The sequence below is a fragment of the Mastigoproctus giganteus genome, chromosome 8 (genome assembly GCF_048544385.1).
Source record: "Mastigoproctus giganteus isolate SK-2022 chromosome 8, ASM4854438v1, whole genome shotgun sequence".
NCBI lineage: Eukaryota > Metazoa > Arthropoda > Arachnida > Uropygi > Thelyphonidae > Mastigoproctus > Mastigoproctus giganteus.
This window is the reverse complement of record NC_143582.1, coordinates 45,260,706-45,282,774: the sequence shown is the minus strand read 5'-3', so window position 1 is coordinate 45,282,774 and position 22,069 is coordinate 45,260,706. Positions and strand designations below refer to the sequence as shown.

The 22,069-nt window shown below is 36.8% G+C and overlaps 1 protein-coding gene and 1 pseudogene across 3 annotated transcripts in view; both read right to left on the bottom strand.

Moving 5' to 3' along the window:
* Positions 1–22,069, bottom strand: part of LOC150081502 (transcription factor 12-like) — a 621,638-nt gene that overhangs the window by 426,905 nt on the left and 172,664 nt on the right. The gene's annotated exons all lie outside the window — the stretch shown is intronic.
* Positions 2,316–3,119, bottom strand: LOC150081503 (ras-related protein Rac1 pseudogene; annotated as a pseudogene).

Sequence of the window (22,069 nt, the reverse complement as noted above, 5' to 3'; positions counted from 1 at the left end):
AAACTCTCCGTTCGGGCTTTGTTTATTTGCGCAAAAAAAAAAAGCTCCCGACCGTACGTCATCCATTGCACTCACCAGGAGTTCGATCATTCTCAGAACCTACCCCAACTTTTTCTCATAGGCCTTTAAACATTCGGATCGCGGAAATCACGATCGCGCAGGCCTAACTGCGAATAGAATTTACTGTGGAAAAATGTATATGTTCCGTCACAGAACTGAGAATTAACAAGAAGAGATTATAATAATATAACACTGTATTTAATCAGGACAGTTCCTACGGTTATATACGCTTTTGTGTAAATTTTAAAATGCACCATTTGATTACCAAAAGATTACTATTAATTAAAGAGAGTACATTTGTAGGCTCACATGCATTTTGATTTCGCAATTTCCGCTCATTTGAACAGCCCCCAATCTATTATACATTTTAAAAACAGTTTTTGAATGTATATCCGTTGCGGATATTGGCTTCGAGTTTTCTTCTGCACAAATAAACGCATTATTAGAGGCATATTATGCAAGAAAGCAAGCTTATACACCATCAGCCACAAAAAAAAAAAAAAAAAAAAACATCCCATTTCACCCATTCATTCGCTCCAAAACTTTGTCTAGTTCTTCCTTGAATTTATTTGAGCCATCAACTTACACAACAGATGGAAGTTTGCTCCAGCAATCAACTACCCACTGGCTCAAGGCAAATTCCCGCACATCTGTTGCACAATTGCCTTTCCTCAATTTGAATTTATGACCCCTCAGGGTTCGTAATCAAGAGGATCCATCAGCATTGAGCCTGCTAAAACCATTCAAGGCCTTATAAACCTCAATCAGATCACCTCGCAGGTGCCTAGCCTCCAGACCTTAAGCCTATCTCGGTAAGAGTACACGTTCGTTCCCCACACCAATCTTGTTGCCCTTCTCCGTACTCGTTCTAACAACTCTACGTCTTTCCTAAATTGAGGCATCCACGCCTTGAGTACTGTGTACAGTGCTCAAGGCGTGGGCTAACCATTGCCTTATACAAAGCGATAATCACCCACTTTTCCCCTGCTAGCAAAATTCCCGTATATCATTGACAGACCCCATGACCTGCTCTGGCAGCATATGTGCACTGCTCAGAAAACTTCATATCTCACTAGACAATGACCCCGGGTCTTTTCATTCTCTACCAACCTGGGTGTGATAGCACACAGGTGGTACGTTTCTCTGGGGTTACTGCTACCCATATGTAGTATTTTGCATTTGTAAATGTTAAACTTCAGTTGCCACTTCTCAGCCCATCTGGCCAACTTTGCTGGATCCTGTTACAGTAGCATACCATCATTACTATCATTAACAACCTTGCCAACCTTCGTATCATCCGCAAACTTGGACATTAAGCCTGATATACCTTCATCAATATCACTAATAAATAAACAAAACAACAATGGGCCCAACACCGAATCCTGGGGGACTCCACTAATAACATTAGTCCACGAAGACCAGTGTCCACTAATTACCACTCTCTGTCTTCAATATTCATGTCACCACCCGCAAGTTTTTTTGGTTTTTTTTTTTTTTTTGTTATATATATAAAGGGGGGAGTGATAATGAGACTAAGAAGTAGCCTAGTTAACAGCTAATGCAAAATCCTGACTGATAGCTTATAAACAATTTTATTTCGGTGTCTCAAAATGTAAATACAAAGAAGCAATGTTTGTACAACTAAAATACTAAAATATAAGATTAACAATTACAAGGAATAGAGTTGTGTGGAATATAATAGACACCTGGAATGACAAGTATTGCTGTAATTGACAGGTCTGTAAGGCATGGATAATGAAATCAGTATGTCACTTTATAAATGTCTATAGCATTCAAGAGCTGTTTTGCTATTCAATTTAATCAGTTCTTCATATAATCTAGATAAAAATTAAATTGGATATGTAATCAGATTAATATATTTATATAAGGATAGCTCGTAGCAATGAAAATATGCCCTACAAATGTGAAAGCACATCATTCAAAACTTTCTGCTCAATAAAAGGTTAAAATAGGCCAATTCAATTACATTAGAAATGAATTACTGATTTCTTTCATTTTGTCATCATATCTATTGAGAGCAAATACATAACTTCTATTATATACTTATTTTAAGAAATCAATCCAAAATTCTTAGTCCATCATCAAATGAAAGCAAATTTATAAAAGCACTACTCAAAAACGGTATTAATCAAGATAAATATACAAAAAAGCATATTAATGGAATTTTCTCAATTGCTACATATTCTTTATACCAAACCTTGACTATACCAAAAATAATAATATTGATTAAAGCATTTAAAAAATCCAGTGATGTTGGAACACATCATTGAAGGAGGAAAGGGAATTTGATATTACACAAATTACAGCAGTCTGCAATGCTTCCTCTTTTTAGGTTTAAGTTGAGGGCATAAAACAGCTTTAATGGCTTCATCAAAAACATTATTTAATCCCTTCTAGGTAAGGGCTGAACATTCAAGATATTTTACTGCTCCCATTTCTTTAGCCATTGCTAGCCCTTGAGGATAGGTGCAAGTTTTTTCTCTTTTAATTTTTCAATTGTCTCCTTATCTTCTCTGAGATCTAATTTTGTACCCACTAGGATAATTGGTGTATTGGGGCAATGGTGGCTGACCTCAGGATACCACTTTGCTCTGACATTTTCAAATGATGCTGGATTCACTAAGGAAAAACATACGAGAAAGACATCTGTCTGTGGATATGACAGTGGACATAACCTGTCATAATCTTCTTGTCCTGCAGTATCCCAGAGACCCAAATTAATTGGTTTGCCATCCACCATAACATTTGCAGAGTAATTGTCAAACACTGTTGGAATATATTCTCCAGGAAATGCATTTGTTGTATAACTTATCAAGAGACAAGTCTTGCCAACAGCTCCATCGCCAACTACGACGCACTTAATGGCTTGCATTTTAGCAAGTAACTCTCTGTATGAAAAGCTATTCCAATTTTGATGCAGGAATAATGTTAAAAGTCACAATTAAATATAATACCCAATACAAAATAACAGCCTATACCACTCACTCTTCAAACAACCACACCTATAAACAGCTTTCAATTCCCTATATGTCAGAAAGAGAGGGAAGCAAGATGGCTCCCCTCCCTCAACAAAGGATAAAACGATGGTTGAGTTCTCCAACTCAACCATCCTTTTATCCACTGTAACAACTTGCCATTAATGCCATACTTCTTCAATTTGTACAGCAGTCTTCCATGTGCAACAGCATCAAAAGCTTTTGTAAAATCCCAGTATATGATATCAAAATTACTTTTTGCATCCAGTTCCTTTGTGACCACATCACAGTAGCCAATCAAACTGGTCAGACAAAAGTTTTTCTTAACAAACCCATGTTGTGTCTGAATTATTACTGCAGACTTGTCTAGATGATTCTGCAATGCTTCTGTAATTATGCTTACAGGAGAATGACATCTATTTTCTCAATTCTCAGTCAGAAATGCCAAAAGCTCATTGAAGCTAAGTATGCCAATACGTCGTTCCATTGAAAATAAATTTTTTGGATACTTTTTGTTCATTTCAATTTATATATATATATATATATATACAGTGTATATAAAAAGTACTTAGAATACTGCTAAGCATTTGGATGGACCTACCAACGACAATTTCTCTTTTGTGAGTTTATTTTGAAATAGACAGGGTGCTGACACACAAACGATCTAAATGAAATCCATTTTGAGACTGGCAATAAAACGCCCGTATAGTAAAATAGACGCAGGGTGCTGACCCACAACCGATTTGAATGAAATCCATTTTGAGACTGGCAATAAAACGCCCGTATAGTAAAATAGACGCAGGGTGCTGACCCACAACCGATTTGAATGAAATCCATTTTGAGACTGGCAATAAAACGCCCGTATAGTGTCACACAATATTCAAACGGAAGACGCGTGCTACGCGCATCTTCCGCAGAATCGGAAGATGCGGGAGTGTCTTAAATAAATGGGGAAAAAAACAGACAAAAATACTTTTTGGCGATGCTACTTGTGAGTGTAATAACAAGACAACTCGTTGTGAAGGAAAAGTTCTCTGCTGTGAACGATGTAATAACTAGACCAGCGTTTCTCAAAATGTGTTCCGTGAGATGTAAACAAGTGTTCCGCGAAAAATCGTAATTAATAATTTAAAAATAATAAAATAAATAAATTTTGCATATTTGTAATGTACTTCACTTTTGTATCATTATAATATTTAACAATTTTTTTTTCAGTTATTAATATACTGGCATAGACTAATAATCAAATAGACCGCGGAGCACTTTATTTTCGCGGGCTTTGTATAGAGAAGTATGCGTAGAGGTAATGACATCGAAAAGGTAGCAATATGGTGATCTCGTATGCGTTTTAGCCTGGAGTACACGGATCGAAGGAGAGGAGGAAGCGAACCGATATATCATAACTAAATTAACTTCCTTGTATAATTTTTTTTTTTTTTTTTTTTTTTTGGATAACACTGCCCAACATGATTTTTACCTCCAGCAAATCAATGGTTGTTTCTAGTAAAGTTTTACGTATAGAATTTAAAATGAATCATTAAAATTTCCTATCACGTCTCAGTTTTAAGATATAGATAACTGGATTCTGGACAAAGATATCATTACTGTTTGAAATACAATTTAAACTTATTAACTTTTGGTTGGCTTTGTTTATTGGGCTAAAAGGCAAGGACATCATTACTGTTCTTGCAGTATAGTATATTTTGATTTTGACGCACTTTTCCAGACAAGTCAGTATTTTATTAATTTTATTACACCATTCAACTGTTCAATATATAGTGTATGATAAACTACGCTACAAAAATTCATATTCTGTTCAAATTTACTAATTGCTGTTACTGTTTTTAAGTTAATGCATTGTTAAAATGGAATAGACAAGGCACAAAACTTGCGTCAATCACCCAGACAACTTCTGCTATGTTTGTGGACACTTATACCATAAAATATACCATGTCACAAAAGTTGCATATTCATTGTACAGTACAGGAACATAACCCCCGCGAATAGCGGGGGTTACGTTCCTGAGAAATGCCGCGAATACTGAGTTATGGCTCCCATAGTAATAAAGGGGTTCCGTTCCAAAGTATGAAATATATAAGAAAAACTAGTCTAAAATTTTGTCTATGTATGTATTATATGTACCTTCATAATATGACTATGTACATAGACAGTACGTAGCGAAATGCAAGCATAAGGCATCAAAATGGAAATAAGAAACAATTTAATATTAAATGTAATATTTATTAGAAATTTCAAACAAATCTTTCAATCCAGCGCCTTTGCTATAGCCAAAAAACTTATCCCTCCAGTGCTATCACCAGTTTCGCTAAAGTGTTGATCAAGGAGTTTTGCCTCTTCACGAATGATGAGTGAACCTAACGGAATTTTATTTTGAATTCGGCCTTCTATCCACAGATTTAAAGCTTTTCCATTTTTTCTAATTTAACATCACGAGTTACAGAACAAATTTTTGAAGCAATTGGCGCGTTTTCACGAACACTACGGCGGATTTTTTTTCTTCCGATTTCTTGATTGATCGTACCGTTGACTAATTGATTTTATAATGTTTTTCCACTGACGAGACACTTTCACCATTAAAAATTTTGTCTAATAACTGAATTTTACTCGCTAATGTCATCATTTAGCTTTGATTTCTTTACAATTCCCTAGTTATTCGTAGCCATATTTTTGTAGGGGTTAGAAAAGAACTTGTCCACATATAAAGTCACTTTTTTCCGTTAACACACTCGAAAAAGTCTGTTTACACTAACACACTGCAAAACGGTAGATTTTTCACTTTTGTAAGTATATCAATTTATAAAATTAAAAGCAAACGACGAAACATTCCATGACAAGCGCATAACACATACTGAACAAGGATTAAAGAGAAACATCCACGCTCGCGATTTTGTCACCCCCCTCTTCCCCAACCACTGAGTGCTGTTTTGACCGGGAAAGATGATTTTTGCCAAGCCCATGTTTTTTTATGGCGGAAAATGTTCACGGCGATTTAAGATTCACATTTTTTTTTTTTTTTAGGTTTCATTTTATATTAAATCAACGACCGCGAATAGCGGGGGTTTACTGTACTTTGGCTGCAAGATCGGTGAGAACGAAAAAAAATTGGGCTCCACATATCTGTTGTATTACTTGTACCACAAACTTAAGGCTTTGGTTATATGGCAAGCTGAGAGCATTACCTTTTGCCGTCCCTATGGTGTGGCGCGAGACCAAGAATCATTTCGACGACTGCTATTTCTGCAAGACAAAAATAAAAGATATTTCCAAAAAGAGCAAGCACTGCATCAAATATCCCATCAGCAATTAGGCCAGTGCCACACGGTAAAGAACTGCCAGTAGCTGTGCCAACAAAATCTTGGTCTTTGTCATTTGGTTTTTAGGAGCATTAGCAACTAAGGCCATATTGCTCCGGGGATAATGCAGTGGTCATTACTGACCTTTCCGCATCCTCCGTATTTGGTGGTCACGGGCTCGAACCCCGATCTATTCAAGAAGCGTGTGCTACGCACTGCTGCTCCTTGCCCACCTGGCTACGGAGGCGCCCCAAAATCTTGGGATGGAAGTAGTGAAGGTACAGAAGAAATCATTTTACCAGATGTCGCTGAACCATGTACTACACATGATTTGGACTACGAGCCAGAAAAAGAAAAGGCTCCACCTACATTGAACAAGAAGAATTAAGCAACTTGATCAGAGACTTGGGCTTACCCAAAGAGAATGCTGAATTACTCGGATCCAGACTACAACAGTGAACTTACTTGCCAAAGGTACAAACATTACAATATACCGTAAAGCGAAATGAAGCGTTTTCAAGATATTTTGCAATGGAAAACAACATGCGTCTGCAAAAACGTCGTTGGTCTTATGCACTAACTGAACATTGATCACAATATCTCTGAATGGCGTTTGTTTATTGATGCGTCAAAGCTAAGTTTTAAAGCAGTATTGCTTCATAATGGAAATAATTTACCATCATTTCCTTTTGTTCATGCTGTTGGCCTGAAAGAAACTTACGATAGAATGTCCCAGATTCTTGCTGCTATACGTTACAATGACTATGGTTGGAATATTTGTGGTGATCTCAGAGTGACTGGACTGCTTGTTGGATTGCAAGGTGATTTCACTAAATACTGTTGTTTCCTGTGTTTGTGGGTTAGTTGTGTAACGGCCAAACGCTACGTCGTACAATACTGGGACAAGATAGATTAATATATTCCGGCAAAAGCAATGTAAAGTATGTTCCATTGGTTGACCCGCAAAAAGTTTTTCTCCCCCCTTTACACATCAAGTTTGGACTGATTCAGAATTTCACAAAGGCACTGGATAGAGAAAGCATAGGATTCACATATTTACTGAAAATGTTTCCATTATCTCATACAAAGCTGAAGGAAGGAATTTTCATAGGTCCTCAAAGATGAAGAATTTCAAAGAAACCTGAATGACGTTGAACTGGCTGCATGGAAATCTTTAAAGGCTGTGGTACACAGATTCCTTGGAAAGAGAAAAGAAGAGAACTAGAAGCAATTGGTGACAAACTTGCTGAAATGTTACAAGAACATGGGGTGCCGAATGTCATTGAAAATGCATTTCCTTCATTCCCATCTGGATTTCTTTCCTGAAAACTTAGCAGATATCAGTGATGAACAAGGAGAGCGCTTCCACAGGAGGACATATCTGCAATGGAAAAACGATACCAAGGTCGCTGGGACTCTGCCATGATGGGAGATTACTGTTGGTTCCTTAAACGGGAAAGCAATCTGGAGTGTAAAAGGAAATTAATGTGTGAGAAACACGTCTAAGTAAAGTTATTGTGTGTAATAATTACAACCATGTATGCTGATATCGTATAAAAACAAGAAATTTAAAAAATGCGTATATCTTTTGAACGTGATAGAAGTAAAAGATTGATATTTTCAGGACATTAATTTTGTTCAGAATAACCAACTTTCGTTCCAGAGGTATAACGAAAAAAAAAAAAAATTTTTTTTTTTTTTTTTTTTTGTCGGGTAGTGTAATTATTAGTATTTCAAAATATTATTATTAAAATATGGACCATGGATTGTGGTTGAAAAAAGGAACTTTAAAACGAGAAGCAAAGTACTTCTAGTAGTGCAACTGTGGTTGATGAAAACGAACACAATATTGTCACACTTCAAAGTGAGGATGAACAATCGCAGCCTTTTGTTCCCCAAAAATCAGAAGTGAAAAAACAGGAACCAACTAATAAAAGACCAAAACGAAAGAATAATGACAGTTATTTGAATTTCGGCTTTACATGTGTTGGAAATAAAGATGCTTCTGATGCACAGTGTACCATATGTAATGAAATATTAGCAACAGTTCTTTGGCTCTCGCGAAACTTGTGTTTCGTAAGTGTTTCATGAATATGTTGTGAGATGAAAAGTGTTCCGTGACTAAAAAAAGTTTGGGAAAACGCTGAATTAGACTAACACCTGAAATCCCGTTAGCACAACAAAAATGAATTATGCTTATAGGTAATTAAGCAAAATAATGACTTACCTGTTTCTTCAATTTTCATAGTCAAATATCAAGAGCTCATTGAAGTTACGTATCGACAAAGGGTAATATGAAAAGAATTTTTCGGGATACATTCTGCTCATTGATATGGGGGAAAAAGTACTTAGAATATTCATAAGCATAGAATGGATCTACCAACACGATTTCGCTTTGGTGGTTTTATTTGTAAATACACACAGAGTGATGACAACCGGAAATTCATTTTGGGACTGACAAAAAACGCACGTGCAGTTTACTATGTCCTGTTATACTCCGCGTTTTTGAGTCGCTCTTCTAGTTCACACAATACTGTATTCATAAGGTATCATATGAGTGCTACACGTGGCGTTTTACACGTTCAGTGTAGCATCGCTCTAACAATTAAAAATTTCACTCGCGTGTTTTTTTTTTTTAACTGTGGCATGCTTATTCAGATATAGGCACCCCCCCCCTTCTCCATTCCCTGATTACTCTTTTGACAGAAAAATTAAACAAAGTGGTATAAATGAGATGTTAATAAGAGCAAGTCAACCAAATCTAGCCATTGAAACTGTAACCATATTTTTGACCTGTATATTATTCATATCTTTAATTTGGTAATAAAATGTTTTGGAAATTTTACTTTGTTGAATGATATTTGAGAATGAGTGTTGGGGAATGTTGGTACTTCAGTATTCTCAAAAAAGAGAGTGAAAAAAAAATATATCCACTCAAGCTTAATAAATCTTGCCCTGCAGTACACCGAGTTAGGTCAATTTGTTTAATAGATTTACATTTCAAGAATTAAAAAGCAAATTCTTATCGTTGGGTGAGGATGATGCCCACCCAATCCGAACTAGTTGTCCAATAAAATAGACAGGTCAGTTCTTTTACAATTCCATTTCACTACCCAAGTGAAGTAAAAACAAGTAATCTGACCTACATCTTGTTCCATAGTCGTATGCAGAATGATAAGTACTTTGTCAAGTTTCAATTTCACTGAGAGTTTATATTCCAAAATGCCTTAAGATGCTTCAATTGGGAATAGCTTTTTTGAAGTATTCGTACGCGTACAGCTAGCTCTCTTTCACCCACATCTGATTCACGATTTCAGTGAGTGACGACTCACTGAAATTGTGTATGAAATGTAGGTGAAATTGGCTGGAAAGACACACCGAGGAAGATAAACAAATATTTTTAAAAAATCAATACTTTTTTTAATTCGACAAACACTGAGTTCATTAATGCAGTTGTTAAATATTTAAAAATGTGCATAATGTTTATTATATTCATAATTTAACAGCATCATTATTTCATCATTAAACTGAACTTGAAATACAGAAATACTTCAAATGCATATTAGAAGGTTTCAGTATCAACTGAAACCTTCTAATATGCATTTCTTAGATATAAAGATGACACTACTGATGTCAAGAGTGGCAAGATAAACTTCCTTTTGGAGAGACATAAATCTCTCAAGAAAAATAAACAGTGCTACCATAAGGAAGGACAGGGAGAATTGCCTGCACATGTTTGCTGCCTCCTGCTAATCGGAATTCCATTAAATAGAATTCTCTGCACTTCAGAAAAAGCCAGGCATGTTAGTAGTCCGTTACTACCTTAATATTAACAAAAAGAATCCCCTAGCTTCCTGGATAAATGCATTATTTATTTATTTTTTCTGAAAAAGCAATTTTATAGCTTGGTTTTGGTCCAAACAACACACAGTTCTCCTCCTCTCCCTTATACTTGTCAGAAAAAAAAAAAAAAGTGGTACTGCTCAATCCAGAAAAAACTCTCGAAATATACTTGTTATTAAATACTGGAATTACTGAAGATCAGATTTTAACAAAGCTTAAGCCTTGTTGGGGTGCAATACCACAGTTCTTAGAAAAATCTCCTACAATTCAGGACATAAATGGTGTGAATGGAAATATTTCTCGTTTCTTCTCCACACGACGGCTCGGGGGATGATCATTTTAAATGACAACCCATGAAAATGGGAATAATTTCGAGTGAAAAGGGCATGGAAGTTACTAGTAACATATTTAAAATTATGCGATCTCCGCGGTGCCAGATTAAGGCACGGGCAAGCAGAGCCCTTGCCCAGGGAGCTATTCTTTCTAAGATGCACCAAATTTTACAAATCATTAAAAAAAATATATAAAAAAAATAAAAAAAAAAATATATATATATATCCTTAGTAAAGAGGACGCCGAAGAACCTTGGTCCGGCACTCGATCTTCGAAGAAGAGGGATAGCTCGGTGGTTGACGCATGTATGGTGCGACTTGTTGCGCTTGTCTAGCTGAAACCACGCTTTTAACATTATCCGCCTCAGTGGTAGTAGTGGCATGTGATACAAGAAAGCAAGTGTATGAGCTAATGAAGCATCAGCCAAAAAAAAAAAAAAAAAAAAAAATCACACCATTCCCTCCAAATGCCTGTCCAGTTCCTCCTTAAATTTATTTAACCTATCAACTTCCACAACGACAGATGGAAGTTTGTTCCCGCAATTAACCATCCACTGACTAAAGGTAAATTTCCGCACATCTATTCTACATCTGTCTTTTCTTAATTTGAATTTATGCCCCCTTAGGTTCGTAATCTGAACAAGTGGAAGGATCCCATCAGAATTCAGCATGCTCAATCCATTCAAGGCCTTATAAACCTCAGATCACCGCACAGGTGCCTAGTCTCCAGCCACTGCAATTAAGCCTCTCTTGGTAAGAGGATCCCTTCATTCCCCTCACCAATCTTGTTGCCATTCTCTGTACACGCCCAAGCAAATCTACATCCTTCCTAAAATGAGGCCTCCAGACCTGTACACAGTACTCAAGGCTTGGCCTCACCAGTGCCTTATACAGAGGGATAATCGCCTCCTTTTCCCTACTAGCAAAATTCCTATATATCATTGACAATAACCCGTGACCTGCTCTGGCAGCCTGTCTGCATTGCTCAGAAAACTTCATATCTGACTGCACAATTACTCCCAGGTCTTTTTCATTTTCTACCACCTTAAGTGTAGTACCACACAGTAGGTACGTTTCTCTGGAGTTACTTCTACCCATATGCAGTACTTTGCATTTTTCAAGGTTAAACTTCAGTTGCCATTTCTTAGCCCATCTGCCCAAATTATCTAGATCCTGTTGCAGTAGCACACTGCCATTACTGTCATTAACAACCCTGCCAACCTTTGTATCATCTGCAAACTTCGACACTAAGCCTGATATACCTTCATCAACATCATTGATAAATATAACAAACAACAGAGGACCCAACACCGAACCCTGTGGGACTCCACTAATAACATTAGTCCACAAAGAGCAGCACCCATTAATTACCACCCTCTGTCTTCTCCCACTCAACCATCCTTTTATCCATTGTAGCAACTTACCCTTAATACCATTCTGCTCCAATTTGTACAACAGTCTTCCATGCACAACAGTGTCAAAAGCTTTCCTGAAATCCAAATATATGATATAAAAATTATTTTTTGCATCCAGTTCCTTTGTAACCACATCATAATACCCTATCAAATTTGTCAGACAAGACTTTCCCTTAACAAACCCATGCTGTGTCTGAATTATTGCTGCAGTCTTGTCTAGATGATCCTGCAATGCATCTTTAACCAGTGACTCCATTATTTTACCTGGAACAGAAGTTAAACTAATTTGTGTCACCCTTCGATCCCCCTTTGTGAATTGGGGATACATTTGCACATCTCCAGTCCATGGGGACCTCCCCTGAGTCCAAGGATGCTCTCATAATTATGGCTAAGGGTTTGTTTAGTTGCTTTTCTGCCTCCTTAAAATTACTGGATAGATCCCATCCACCCCAGGTGCCTTTATGTTATGGTGTCCTAGGAATTCTTCGACAATGTAAATGTGCCGGTGAGAGGTTATGCTTTCTCTTAAAATTGATGTGCCTGGTCATCCTGCAAGTTATTAAGGATTGAAAATACCAGAAGGTTATCAAATTGTAGCAGGGTGCTTAATGATTTTGTAATAACTGAGAGCAAAGTGGAGGAGACATTGTTGAAGTTAAACATAAGAAAGGCACCTGGGGCTAGCAGGGCCCTTGCCTGGAGAACCATTATTTAAGTTGCACCAAATTTTACAAATCATGAAAAAAAAAAAAAAAATATATATATATATATATATATATATATATATATATATCTCCTTAGTAAAGGGGGTGCCAAAAAATCTTTGCCTGGGGCCACAAAAATACCATGGTCTGGCATGGCTAGTCTCCAGACACTGCAGAACTGAAGCCTTTCATTTGAAAGCTTGTTTAGACAATCCTTTTGTTTCCCCTCCTCCTACCAATCTTGTTGCTCTTCTCTGAATTTTTTCCAAAAGGTCCACATCCTTCTGCAAATGAAGCAACCAAACTTGTATGCAGTTCAAGATGTAGTTTAATCATTACCTTATAAAACAGGATAATCAACCCCTATTCCTAATGGCAAAGTTCCTGTATGTCACTGACAAAACCCAATGGGCTGTTATGGCAGCCTGTCTGCACTGCTCAGAGAACTTCACATCTCACTGCACACATATCCAAAGGTCTTTTTTCATCCTCCTAACTTGACACACTAAGCTGAGTATGGTACCACACAGTTGGTACATTAATCTGGGATTACTGCTCCCCATATTAAGTGTCTTTCATTTGTTGATATTAAACTTCAATGCCACTTCTCAGTGCATTTGCATAATATTTCTAGATCTTGTTGCAGTAGCATGCCCTGATTACTATTATTAACCACTCTTTCAACCTTCATATCGGACTTATACACTAAGCCTGATATGCCTTCATTCATATCATTAATAAATATTTAAAATAACAACATGCCCAAGAGTGAACCTTGGAGGACTACATTAATAACATTAATCCAAGAGTAGTAGTGCCCATTGATAGCCACTCTGTCTTCCTCCCACCCAACTATCCCTTCATCCATAGCAGTAATGTGCCCTTTATACCGCACTACTCCAAAATGATATAATAGTCTTTCAGGTGCAACAATATCAAAATCTTTCCTGAAATTCAAGTACAGTAAGTGCCGGGCCCATTGATAGCCACTCTGTCTTCCTCCCACCCAACTATCCCTTCATCCACAGCAGTAATGTGCCCTTTATACCGCACTACTCCAAAATGATATAATAGTCTTTCAGGTGCAACAATATCAAAATCTTTCCTGAAATTCAAGTACAGTAAGTGCCGGTTATAGTGATCACATTTGCAAATTGAATTTTTATTCTAATAAACAACGATTCTAATAAGTGAAAATCAACAAATATTATCCAGAGGCTATAAAAATAAAGATATAAAGCACAAATTTGTACTTTATTTCCAAAGATTTATTACCAATTAAATGATATGTAAAAATCGGAAGAATATCCCGTGTTCCGAACAAAATAAAAATAAATTTATCCACAGGTTAGTAAAATAAAAATAAATTTATACCTACGTACATAGCTTAATTAATATACATATTAATTAAACATAACATTTTGCAATATGCTTATAATTTAAAATAAGTCACTTATTTAAGATTGCTTTAAATTATCACTACAAAATGTATTTATAGATTTTTCAATATTATATAACAGTCTATATTCATGACCACTGCATCAGTTTCTTCCAACGCTCTCCTCAGGATGGCTATAGATTCACGAGTTTGCCGTTTTGTAACTGGAATTCGTTCAGGTTCATCTTCATTCCTTATCCTCTTTCTTGGCGAAGTTATTAGTAACAGACTGGGCAATTTCTTTATTTGCTAAAGCTGTAGTAACTTGTAGATCACCATCTATGTCCACCCAATCATTAAACTCCTGTTCACCCGTCTTCAGGCTTTTCAACGTGATTAGTATCGTGACTTAGTTGCCCATCATGAATAATTAATCCACATTTTTTGAAACAGTTGCTAATGCAGGTTTTGGAAACTTCATTCCAGGCACTCATTGTTATATGAAGTGCATCTAGAACAGTTATCTGCTTTGCGATATCAGATGATGTTCCCAAACCTTCATCTATAGACTGGATGATTCTTTGCCTCATATCCAATCTATAAAAGATCTTAAAGGTTTTTATTATTCCCGGTCAAGAGGTTGAATCAGTGATGTGGTATTTGAAGGTAGAAAAACTAATTCAATGTTTTTGAAAGTCAACTTTGGATGAGCTGGGCAGTTGTCCAAAACCAATGCAATTTTTTTTTTTTGTTTTTCTTATCCAATTTCAAATCCCATTTACAAAGATTTACCTTTTTATGGGAAGATTTTCCCATTTACCTTCAAATAAAGAAGCTGTCATTGAAGCATTGGTATTATTGGCATATTCAACAGGCAGCTGTTTTACTCCTTTAAAACATCTAGGCGATTTACTCTTGCCAACTAACGGTTCATCTTGATTGTTCCTGTCATGTTGCATGTTAAAAGAACTGTAATCCTGTCCTTGATCTTTCCTGCAGATGCAGAGGTAATTTTAAAAATCATTCAGTGGTTTGGGGTAGCTTGTTAGTTAGTTATTTGGTTTTTAGGAGCATTAGCAACTAAGGCCACATTGCTCCGGGATATGCGGTGGTCATTCCCTGACCTTTCCGCATCCTCCATATTTGGTGGTGACGGGCTCGAACCCTGGTCTAATCAAGAAGCGTGTGCTACGCACTGCTGCTCCTTCCCACCTGGCTACGGAGGTGCCTGGTTTGGGGTAGCACTCTAGTACAACCCTGTTTCATCTGTATTAAAAATGTCTTCAGGATTATAAGTGCTTAACACAGTTTGCCAAGAGGTTTTCAACCAGGCGTCAGCTGCAGACCCATCGGAATCCTGTTTTTCTCTGTGAAGTTTTTTGTAAACATTATCATGCATCTCCTTCCATCTTGTCAGCTATCCATCCGTCACCTTAAATTCTTTGTGTAGTTTTTCAGGAAAATCATTAGCTTTTTGAAGAAGAATGCTACGATTGATTGGCACATTAAATGAGCTGGCCCATTTGAACCAAACTAACAGAGCTTCATCTACTGTTTGGCATTTCCCTTCATGCTTCCTTTTTCTGGTTTCACTAATCACAATACTGTTTAATGTGTGATATGATTTTAAAAATTTTGATAAAGATGACTCAGGCACTCCTAATTTTACTGCCACTTCCCTTTGAGACATATTGCCCAAGTTTCATTTATCATATGTTTTTATAATTCATAACTTATCTTTTACACTCAAATTCACTCTCTTTCTGTTCACTGACATTTTTTTTTTTTTTTTTTGGTAGTAAAATTTAAAACACAGTAAAAAAGATAAGTGTCAATCAATAACAAAGCACACTGCACACATAAATTGGAACTAACACGACACACGCAAGTGCGATGAAGTTTAGATATAGAAATGAAGAGCAAATTTCAGCAAAGGGGAACCACATTTCACCATAATAACGTGAAAACAGAATTCCAGCTATCGGTATTATCACAAATGAATAAGATTGAGTTTACTACCCATTTATTGCGCTAACAGAAAAGCCCAATAAATCAAAAACTGCAAATTGTTTTTATTGTTTTATGGTTGTGACCTCTATAAATGTGACCTCCAAAAATGGGCTTTAGAAAAATATCACAGAGGCATTCAAAATTAATTCTTATAACCAAAAATGTGATTCTAGTAAACGATGAAAGTGTAGTGCATTTTATTGATTTGGATCGGTTCTTCGAAATTTTATTCTATTGAGTGGCTGATTCTAATAACCAGTGATCACTATAACCGGCACTTACTGTATATGGTATAAAAATTATTTTTTGCATCCAGTTCCTGTGTAACTGCATCATAATATCCAAATTGGTTAGACAAGATGTCCCTTAACAAACTCATGCTGTGACTGAAGTATAACTGCAATCCTGTCTAGATGGTTCCTCATTACTTCTTTAACCTGTTACTATCATTTTCCTTGAAACAGAAGTCAAGTTAACAGGTCTGTAATTACTCACTGTTAAGAACTAAAAAATGTTAAGAGGTTATTATGTGATATTTTCACTTTTTCATGATTAATTCTCCTAATTATTTGATTTAACATATTTCTGGAAATATGGCTTGCTATAGGATTTATCCCCCGCACACACAAATATTGTTCTCTCTAATCAAATGCTGCTGGGGAGGGGGGGGTGCATCCTTCTACATTAAAATGTCCCTACGGCAACAGAAAGTCCCAGTGGTATGATGGGATATGTTACCTCAAACAACATGTTATTATCTATTTATGTGTGGCTGCAATTTTCATAATACAGAAACTTATTTACCTTTATGTTTCAAAGGAGAAAAATCAAATGCCTGAAACTTAATTTTAGCCTTTTTTTGGTTCATTCTTAGTTATAATGAAATCTAACACTTCACTTGAATAACATGTTACTATACATACATCTTGATGTATGTATACCCATACACCCCATACATCTTGATGATTACATACTGGATTTAGAAGTGATGACAACAATCAAACAATGCACTTTCAACAGCTGTACTTTGAGATCTTTTTCTCAAGAAGATACAGTAAAAAGAAAAAGGTGTTCTTTTCTCTTCCCACATTGGGGAAATCAGTCCCTCTTTGGTTTGAAGATAGGCACTTGCAAAACTGTTTTCAATTTCCACCTTCTGTAAATATCCCTTAAAAAGTTAAAAAAAGATCACTCAGGAACTTCCTTCACGTGGTTACCTGGTTGGTATTAGTACTGTATCTTCATATTAATACCTGCTACATTCATCACACCAAATAAGATGGTCAGAAGCTAATGACTACTGTTCCTTGACACAGAAATCGATGAGGATTAATTCACAATATCACTGACATCTTGAGATATATTATATAATGTTTTTATTTCAGGCTTTACCTTTTGCCCAGTGAAATCGGGAATTCTAACATCATAGTGCATGGCATTAAAAATAAATAAAATGCAAAATGAGCAGCAACGAGTGGTATCGTGGAATATGAAAGGTTCAAGTGCTCTTCAAGATATTACTGCAACTGACAAAAGCACATTGATATAGCACCTTAGCTCCAACTACACAAACCTACAGCACAACAGGTTGTGACACATATTAAGCTTTAGTGTAAATTTTAACCTCAGGATATGTTAAACACTGTACAATTGATGAGTTAACAGGTACAATGTAAAGGTACAGAAGGATTAGCATTAGTAGTGGCACATGATGCAAGAAAGCAAGTTTATGCAACACAGAAAACATTCCCATTTCACCTATCCATTCACTCCAAAAGTTTGTCCAGTTCTTCCTTGAATCTATTTAAGCTATCAACTTCCACAATGACAGATGGAAGTTTGTTCCAGCAATAAACTACTTGTTGGCTAAAGGCAAATTTCCAAACACCTATTCTGCAACTGTCTTATTTGCTTTTCCTTCAAAGTGTTTTTTACCCCTTAATGCCCAGCTGTCATTAAATTATACATTATCAGATGGTAAAATTTTTTTTTTTTTTTTTTTATGTTTCAAATACAATTCATAGAGACAAAGCATCACTAAACATGCTCTCTGGAGACACAAAACATTTCATTTTTAAAAACCAAAAAGTTGCATTGACAGTAACTGTATATAATAGCAGCGCAGATACAGGTCGACCATCACTAATCCGGCCAACTGTAATTCAGTTCCACCGCTAATTTGGAGATAATTTAAAATTTCCCAGGTCAGCGCACCAACTGTTGGCGCTAACTCGTAAACACTGGTAAGCCATTCCTACTCGTTTGTTGTTTTTCTGTATTTATCATTATAACCTGCTTACATTTAACTCCAGCCATGGTTCCAATGCATCGAAGAAGTGCTTCATGTGGTGTAAAGCACAAACACTGTACAATGTCCATAACCAATAAAGTTGAACTTCTGAAAAAACTCGAAGCAGTGTGTTGTGCGAATTATATAGCATTGGCTCTTCAACAGTGTATGACATAAAGAAACAGAAAGAAAAATTGCTCAAGTTCTTTGCTAACAGTGGATCAAAGAAACAGATGGGCATAAGGAAAACAACGAAAGACGGAAAGAGTTCAGAACTGGATAAAGTGCTGATAATGTGGTTTAAACTCCACGTAAGTGAAGGTGTCGAGCTGTCTGAAAATCTGCTGAAGGAACAAGCTAAAATTTTTCATAAAGAACTTGGACTAGATTACAAGTGTGATTATAGTGAAGGTTGGTGTCAGCGCTTTCAAGCAGCAACATGGCTTAAAGTTTCGAGCAGTGTGTGGCGAAAAATGTTCAGCGGACAAGAAAGCAGCTGATGCATTTGTTGACGAGTTTTCCAAGTTAGTTTCTAATGAAAAATTAACTCCTGAGCAGGTCTACAATGCCTATGAGACTGCCTTGTAATGGAGATGTACTCCAAGAAGAACTCTGACAACTGAGGATGCAGCATCACCAACAGGTTATAAAGCACCCAAAGATTGTGTCACTGTGCTGAACTGCTCTAATGCTGCTGAACCCACAGGTGTAAGTTGCTGGTCGTCGGCAAAAGTTTACGTCCCAGGGCCTTCAATGGTATGACACAGTTTCCAGTGATTTACAGTGCCAAAAAGAATGGATGGATTACAACTAACATTACACTGGAATGGAATGGTTTGAAAAATATTTTGCTCCCAAAGCAAGAGCTTTGGGAGCAAACCCAAAGCTCACTGTGACTCTGTTGGCCTGGACCACAACTGTAAGATAATGCTTATTTTAGACAACTGCTCCGCACATCCGAAAGCAGAACTTCTGGTAAAAAATAATGTTTTCAGTATCTACCTCCCACCTAACTGTACGTCATTAATTCAACCCCTGGACAATGGCATATTATGTTCTCTTAAGTATAAGTATCGCTCCCAGTTTATGAGGCACCTACTTAGTGCAGCTAACTCTGGCAGACCAGTACAGGAGTTTCTTAAGGAATTTAATGTGAGAGATATATAGTTTACTGCGTTGCCAATGCTTGGAAGTCTGTAGAGGCATGAACACTAAAAATAAAAAATGGATGGCATAAATTGTGGCCAGGTTTAATGTTTGAGTCTGCAGCTGGTGAAGACACTGCAAATGACTTTACAGGATTTAGAGTTTCAAAGGAAAAGCAGATTATACATGAACTGCTTTCTTTCACTCTTGATCTAACTAATCCTGCTGCCAAGGATCTTGCATCGAGAATGGATGAAGATAACGCTGAGGAATGAAAGAATGTAGATGACGCTGTAGCTACTGTTCATCATTATACTGACTCAGAAATCGTACAGATGGTTGTAAGTCCGGAGAAAGGAAATAGTGGAAAAGAAAGCAGTGATACAAATGAGGAAGATGTAGCAGAAAGGATCTCTATTGATAGGTTAATTCAGTTGACATGTGAAGTGCTAAAAGGTCTAGAGCAATGCAGTTTTATAACTGAACAAGAAATAATGAACGTTTACATGCTGCAGAATAAACTAATCAAAGAAAGACCAAAATATATGAGACAGCTTAGCTTGCAAGACAAGTTCAAAAGAAAAAAGCTAAAAATCGTGCAAAAGAGTAGTCAACATTTGAAAATCCAGTGCCATCAACTTCTGTTCACTCAGCTGTGCTGCCACCATCATCACCAGTTTCTAAAGATGTTGTGCCAGTTTCAGTCAACAGAATTACTGTACCTGTACCCTTTATTTTACCTGTTCTTCATTAAAATTTCACTTGCTTTTCATTTAATGTTTCTTTTACCTTTATTAACCAACTTGTACTGATTTACAGGGTATTTTAAAGGTAGGAGGGGAAAAGCAGTGACGTACGATTCATAACTCTGACCACTCACTGCATTTCCCCTCTTCTCGAGGACTGCATGTGGCGGTTGTCACATGACGTAACAGTACAGTATGTCGGAGCTGAAAAACAACAAAATTAACGGCAAAACAGCAATTTTTTTTGGAGCATCAAGTAACAGAAATGAAATTTATTCAGACAAGAAAAAATGTTACATAACATAACAACATCTGAATTAAAATTAAAAAAATTTAACATGAAAACAGCAATTTTTTTTTTTTTTTTTTTTTTTTCAAAACAAGAAACAAAAACTAATACCATGTGAGGCCAACGACCGGTTTTTGCTTGAATCCCTCCCGAAGTCGTGTGAAAACAACCTTTTTTCACTAAACACAAATTAAAGTTGACTAGCACATGCAATTAACAATAAAATTCCTCTTTGTACAGTATATGTGCACAATACACCAATAGAATTTTTTTTTTAAAGAATGTAACAACTGACACAATACTGGGTTAGGTTAATGAGATGGGAAAAGAAAACTCACCCCCATTTCTTCCAAGTTTCACTTTTCTTTAACTCAGGACGACGCCAGGAAAAATATGAACAATTCATAAATATATTTCCAAGTTTCACTTTTCTCAGGACGACACAAGGTGCCACATGGAAACCGAACCCAGCAAGCAAATATGACTACGAAACGATACGAATTTCGCACTTACTGCTGCAATAACATTGTGTCACATGATATCCGCCTGAAACGAGGGGTGGAACGCAGGGAGTGGGCAGAGACAGCCTGTCAATCACTGCTTTCCCCCGCTTCTCGTTGCCATTTTGAAGGGTGCACCGCTAAGTGGAGTCGGCCATTCCAGCTCTTCACTATCGAAGCGGCCGTGATGAACTTTCTTACATAAGTCAACAGAATTACTGTACCTGTACCCTTTATTTTACCTGTTCTTCATTAAAATTTCACTTGCTTTTCATTTAATGTTTCTTTTTCCTTTATTAACCAGCTTGTACTGATTTACAGGGTATTTTAAACGTGGGATGAGGTAGTTAGCTGTTGGGTAAACTGAATGTGCTAATCTAACCACCGGTGATCTGGCACCCCATAAGTCCCAACGATGCTGGATTAGTGATGGTCGACCTGTAATTGCAAAAAAAGGCCTTTTAATTCAAAAAACTAATGCACAGTATTAGCCTGTATGATAGCTTTAAAATCCTCCTGAGCATACCTACCAACTTCTAATAGATTTGACTGAAATTTGTCCCCATTATTCCTGCAAAACAGCTGCCAGAACCAGTTTGAGAGAATATCGTTTTGGTCACAGCCTAATCCAGCTATCCCTTTCATCTCACATTTTCAATAGACTTAAGTCCAGACTCTTTAGCCGACCAGTCTGTTTTCACATCATTGACCACAAACCAGTCCTATATGACCTTACTATAGGACATGGAGCACTACTGTGTGCTGTTACTGGGGTGCTCTTACCAAGATAGGCTTAAGTTCTGAAAATTGCAGTGCCTGGAGACTAGGCACATGCGAGGTGATCTGATTGAGGTGTATAAGGCCTTGAAAGGGTTGAGCAGCTCAATGCTGATGGGATTCTTCCTCTTACTCAAATTAAGAACCCGATGGGGCATAGGTTCAAACTGAGGAAAGACAGTTGTAGAATAGATGTGCGGAAATTTGCCTTTAGCCAGCAGGGTGTTGATTGCTGGAACAGACTTCCATCTCTTGTTGTGGAAGTTGAT